Below are 7,179 nucleotides of genomic sequence, written 5' to 3' on the forward strand. Positions count from 1 at the left end.
TTTTTGCTGACTGGTTTATGTGTAAACGTATCCCATCAAAGAGACAGCTACCTCTTAGAAAAATAAGGAGGTATAAATTAAGACAATTAGAGGGGGCACATAAGTTCCAATTGCTCATAATGGGACCATATAGGAATCTAATGGGATCCCTGTTAACATAGGAAGCAATATTGGAAGTATCATGTGAGGTAAACCTCCACATGCCAAGTGTGAGGTTAGATGACAACATTGGGCATTGCCCGGCAAATTTTAGTGCAGGCTGGTAGTGCTCCCAATGGATAGGAAGTTCCACGAAAGTGGACATTTGAGGGACCCTTTGACATCAAAGCAGAGGTAGACGTGATATGCTTGGGGGATCCTTTGGGTATTTGTAATCAGTAATGGAAACTTGAAATTCCATGCCTAATATGGTGCCATAAGTTAGATTACTATGTAAGTCCCCTTAAATCACACCAGGGGTAAGCTGGGGTACCTCCAAAGGGGCCAGAGCTGAAGGGCTAGTGAGTGAGGAACCTTGGACAACAGCACTAGAAGTTGGCTCGGAGCCTGATGGCTGGAGGGTTGGAGCAGAGGCACCCTCATTCTCATCACTAAAATCAATTTGTTTGCCTGGAGAAAGTGTTGCAGAGTCTGTAATAGAAAAATGAATATTAGCCTGATCCTGGCAGTGTTTGTCATGGGCAGCCACCATGTTCTCTGGGGAAGAATTCTTAAGACTAGCAATGACTGCAAGGAGAATGGGACAAAGAACAAGGGAGAGATAATTCCAGACTGTACCTTGGGCTTTCCAGGCAAGGTAGTGGACACACATCCAGAGGTCAGGGTCATACATGTTCTCCAGGGATATCCAAGGGGCTAATATAGCAGCTTCCTCCCAAAATTGGTCCAGATTGTGAATCTTAACCTTGAGACCAGGAGTGCCCAGAAAGGTTTTCACAGCCCTAATCTGGGATCCCTTGATGGTAAAGGGGAGAGAACCCATGATGATGATAAGCACAAAAGAAACAAATGAAGAACATAAATGACAAATATGACAGAAAAGGTGATGAAAGTCAAGGTGTACTAAGCAGGGGACTCACTCAGGTGTAGCTCAAAGGCCTTATGCCTGGATGGTGTACTCAGGAAGGAAAAGTCATTTGGGACCACCATCTGGGAAACCAGCCACTATATCAGGTACCAGGATGAATCCAGACCAAATGTGAAAAACAGACAAAAACAAATACAAAACAAAACCATCACCCAAAGACAAAGAACAAAAATGGCCACTGCATGCTTGCTGCACGATTGCCACAACACGCTCACTCAAAGACAAAAATGCAAAGATGGCTGCCGCAAGCCCGCTACATGCTCATGGCACACTTGCCTCAGAGTCACCTTTCACTCATAGTACACTTACGTCATTCTCACTCTCGAACCTAACCGAACCAAGCAAGGTTATTGAGATGGACAGACAGAAAATACAAAGAAGGGCGCAGAACAGAGCGAGGCCCATCTGCTACATGGATCAGCAGCTCCTAAAGCTTTAAAGACTGGTGAGTAGGAGATCTGGGCAGCCAGGGAGCAGGGAGATCTCTGCAGAGTGCACACGGTAAGCACACCCCCAGCCCTGCCTGATCCAGGGACCAGGAACAGAACTTTGGAACTTCTGTTTCCACCCGGTGGCAACTTCAGGGCACAGAAGAGGGAGTGGCCCATCTGCCACACAGATCAGCAGCTCCTAAAGCTTTAAAGACTGGTGAGTAGGATATCTGGGCAGCCAGGGAGCAGAGAGATCTCAAAGGAGTGCACACGGTAAGCGCACTCCCCGCCCTACCCTCCCTGCCCTGCCCTCCCTGATCCAGCAACCAGGAACAGAACTTTGGAACTTCTGTTCCCAACCGGTGACTTTGAGGCATAGAACAGGGCTCGGCCCATCTGCTACCTGGACCAGTGGAGATCCAGGGACACAGACCAGATACAAGGAAAAGGCGAGAACATATCACTGACAACATAATGGCAAGAGGAAAGCAAAAGAGTATATCCCAAGGAAACCAAGACAACCTGGCAACACCAGAAGCCAGCTCTCCTATAACAGCAAACATTGGAATGCCAAACACTCCAGAAAAAGAAGACCCAGACCTGAAATCATACCTTAAGATGCTACTAGAGATACTTAAACAAGAACGGGAGGAAAAGCAAAAAGATTCAGACGCTTTTAAAGAGGAAGCAAGAAAAACACTCAAAGAACTCAAAGAACTAGTGGAAAACACAGCCAAAGAGACAAAGGAATGGAAGAGGGAATTTAAAACGGAAATTGACACAATAAAGAAAACACTAAAAGAGATAACCCTAGAGGTAGAACACCTAAAAAAGAAATCAGGAGTCACAGAAGCAAGCATTTCCAATAGATTACAAGAGATCGAAGAGAGAATCTCGGGGGCAGAAGACAACATTGTAAACATAGACAAAACAGCCAGAGAAGATGCAAAAACCAAAAAGCTCCTAACCCAAAATGTCCAGGACATCCAGGACACAATGAGAAGACCGAACCTAAGGATAATAGGAATAGAAGAGGGAGAAGAGTATCAACTAAGAGGCACAGTAAATATCTTCAACAAAATCATAGAAGAAAACTTCCCTACCCTCAAGAATGAGATGACCACGAGCATAAAAGAAGCCTTCAGAACTCCAAATAGGTTGGACCAGAAAAGAAATACCTCCCAACACATAATAGTCAAAACACCGAGTGCCCAAAGCAAAGAAAGAATACTAAAAGCAGTAAGGGAAAAAGGTCAGGTAACATATAAAGGCAGGCCAATCAGAATCACACCCGATTTCTCAACAGAGACTATGAAAGCTAGAAGAGCCTGGACAGACATCATGCACACAATAAGAGAGCACAAGTGCCAGCCCAAGCTGCTATACCCAGCAAAACTATCAATCACCATCGATGGAGAGATGAAGATATTTCAAGACAAATCAAAATTTACACAATATCTGACCACAAACCCAGCACTACAACGAATTATAGGTGGAAAACCCAATACAATGAGGGAAAATACAGCCTAGTAAAAACAAGAAAATTCCTAAACAAAAAAACTAAAATAAGAAAGAGACACAGACACAGCTCAACCCACAAAAGCAATAATGGCAGTAAACAGAAACAACTATTCCTTGATATCTATTAATATAAATGGACTCAGCTCCCCAATAAAGAGACATAGGCTATCACACTGGATACATGAACAAAATCCAGCCTTTTGCTGCATACAGGAAACTCATCTTAGAAACAAAGACAGACACTATCTCAGAGTAAAAGGTTGGGAAAACAACTTCCATACAAACAGCTCCAAGAAGCAAGCTGGAGTGGCTCTTCTAATATCAAATAAAGTAAATTTCCAACCAAAAATTATCAAAAAAGATAAGCAAGGACACTTTTTACTCATTACCGGGGAAATCTGTCAGGAGGAACTCTCAATTCTTAACAAATATGCTCCAAATAAAAAAGCACCCACATTCATAAAAGAAACCCTACTAAAGCTCAAAAAATATATTACACCCCACACAATAATAGTGGGAGACTTTAATACCCCACTCTCACCAATGGACAGATCAGGGAAACAGAAACTGAACAAGGACACTGCAAAACTAGCAGAGACTTTGAACCAACTAGAATTAATAGATATATACAGAACATATCATCCTAAAGTAAAAGAATATACCTTCTTCTCAGCACCCCATGGCACCTTCTCGAAAATTGACCACATAATTGGACACAGAAAGAGCCTCAATCGATATAAGAAGATTGAAATACTCCCATTCACCATCTCAGATCACCATGGTCTACAGCTGGTCTTTAACAACAACAAAGACAACAGAAAGCCCACATACACATAGAAACTAACCAACGCTCTGTTAAACAATAGCAGGGTCAAAAAATAAAGAAAGAAAGAAATTAAGGATGTTCTAGAATTCAAAGAAAATGAAAACACAACATACCCAAACCTATGGGATGCAATGAAAGCAGTTCTGAAAGGAAAACTCATAGCCCTGAGTGCTTCCAAAAAGAAACTGGAGAGAGCTTACATCAGCAACCTGACAGCACAGCTAAAAGTCCTAGAACAAAAGGAAACAGATATACCCAAGAAGAGTAGACGGCAAGAAATAATCAAAATTAAAGCAGAAATAGACCAAATAGAAACGAAAAGAACCATTGAAAAAAATCAACAAAACCAAGAGTTGGTTCTTTGAGAAAATCAACAAGATTGATAAACCCCTAGCCAGACTAACTAGAGGGCAAAGAGAGAGTATACAAATTAATAAAATCAGAAAGGAAAGTGGAGACATAACAACTGAAACTGAGGAAATTCAAGAAATCATCAGATCCTACTACAAAAACTTATACTCCACAAAATTGGAAAATCTGGAGGAAATGGACAAATTTCTAGACAGATACAAGATCCCAAATTTAAACCAGGACCAAGTAAACCATCTAAATAACCCTATAACACCTAAAGAAATAGAAGAAGTCATCAAAAGCCTCCCAACCAAAAAAAGCCCAGGTCCAGACGGATTCAGTGCAGAATTTTATCAGACATTTATTGCGGACATAACACCAATACTCTCCAAACTATTCCAAAAGATAGAATCAGATGGAATACTACCTAACTCATTTTTTGAGGCTACAATAACCCCTAGTACCTAAACTACACAAAGACCCTACAAAGAAAGAGAACTTCAGACCAATCTCACTTATGAACATTGATGCAAAAATACTAAACAAAATCCTTGCAAACTGAATCCAAGAATACATCAAAACGATCATTCATCATGACCAAGTAGGCTTCATCCCTGGGATGCAGGGATGGTTTAATATAAGGAAATCCATTAAATGTAATCCACCATATAAACAAACTCAAAGAACAAAACCACATGGTCATCTCACTAGATGCTGAGAAAGCATTTGACAAAATTCAACACCCCTCCATGTTAAAAGTCCTGGAAAGAACAGGAATCCAAGGTCCATACTTAAACATAATAAAAGCAATATACAGCAAACCAACAGCCAACATCAAACTTAATGGTGGGAAATTTGAAACAATCCCACTAAAATCAGGGACTCGACAAGGCTGCCCACTCTCCCCCTACCTTTTCACCATAGTACTGGAAGTCCTGGCTGGAGCAATTAGACAGCAAAAGGAGATTAAGGGGATACAAATCGGAAAGGAAGAGATAAAAACATCACTTTTTGCCGATGACATGATAGTGTACTTGAGTGACCCCAAAAACTCCACCAGAGAACTCCTACAGCTGATAAACAAGTTCAGCAAAGTGGCCGGATACAAAATTAACTCAAACAAATCAGTAGCCTTCCTATACTCAAAGGACAAACATGTGGAGAAAGAAATTAGGGAAAAGGTACCCTTCACAATAGTCACAAAAACTATGAAATACCTTGGTTTGACTCTAACTAAGCAAGTGAAGGACCTGTACGACAAGAACTTCAAACCTCTAAAGAAGGAAATTGAGGAAGATCTCAGAAAATGGAAAGATCTCCCTTGCTCATGGATTAGAAAGATCAACATTTTAAAAATGGCCATCCTACCAAAAGAAATCTACAGATTCAACGCAATCCCCATCAAAATTCCAACACAGTTCTTCATGGAATTGGAAAAATTAATGTGCAATTTCATATGGAACAACAAAAGACCTAGAATAGCGAAATCCATCCTCAACAACAGGAAAACATCTGCGGGAATCACTATCCCTGACCTCAAGCTATATTACAAGGCAATTGTCCTGAAAACTGCATGGTACTGGTACAGAAATAGGCATGTGGATCAATGGAATAGAATAGAAGATCCAGAAATGAGCCCTCATGTATATGGTCACCTGATTTTTGACAAAGAAGCCGTAAACATTCAATGGAAAAAAGACAGCCTATTCAACAAATGGTGCTGGTCCAACTGGCACTCAGCTTGCAAAATAATGAAAATAGACCCTTTCTTATCTCCTTGTACAAAGCTCTAGTGTAAGTGGATCAAAGATCACCACATTAAACCAGATACACTGAAACTATTAGATGAGAAAGTAGGGAAAACTTTAGAACATATAGGCACAGGAGAAAATTTCCTGAACAAAACACCAATGGTTCAAGCTCTAAGGTCAAAGATTAACAAATGGGACTTAATGAGATTGCAAAGTTTCTGTAAGGCTAAGGACATTGTCAAGAAAACAAAATGGCAGCCAACAGAATGGGAAAAATCTTTACCAACTCCACATCAGATAGAGGCCTAATATCTAAGATTTACAACGAACTCTAAAAGCTAGACACCAGAGAATCAAATAACCCTATTAAAAAATGGGGTACAGAGCTAAACAAAACGTTCTCAGTTGAGGAATATCAAATGACTGAGAAATATCTGAGGAAGTGCTTGACATCCTTAGCCATCAGGGAAATGCAAATCAAAACAACCCTGAGATGCCACCTCACACCAGTCAGATTGGCCAAGATCCAAAACTCAGATGACAACAGATATTGGCGAGGTTGTGGAGAAAGAGGTACACTTCTCCACTGTTGGTGGGGTTGCAAACTAATACAACCACTCTGGAAATCAGTCTGGCGATACCTCAGAAAATTGGACATAATACTACCTGAAGACCCAGCTATTCCGCTTCTGGACATATACCTCAGAGACACCTTAGTACACAACAAAGATATATGTACCACAATGTTCATAGCAGCTCTATTTATAATAGCCAGAAGCTGGAAAGAACCCAGATGCCCTTCAGAAGATGAATGGATACAAAAATTGTGGTACATATACACAATGGAGTACTACTCAGCGACCAGAAACAATGACTTGACCAAATTCTTAAGAACATGGCTGCATCTAGAGAATATCATTATGAGTGAGATAACCCAGTCACAAAAGAGCAGACATAATATGCAGTCACTGATAGTGGGATGCTAACCCCAGAGACTCGCACTGCCCTAGAAACAACTCACAGACTGTATGAAGTCCAAGAAATAAAGAAAACAAAACAAAACAAAACAAAAAAAATCTTTACACAACCAGAAAACTTTTACTATTTCCATGTTACATTTTGTTTTGCATGTACTTTGTGCTCATTGTAACTATTGGGTTTTCGATGCATACTATCAAACCTTTAAAAAGATCAAGTACTGACTATTCATAT

Source organism: Micromys minutus (genome assembly GCF_963924665.1).
Source record: "Micromys minutus genome assembly, chromosome: 14".
NCBI classification, from domain to species: Eukaryota; Metazoa; Chordata; class Mammalia; order Rodentia; family Muridae; genus Micromys; species Micromys minutus.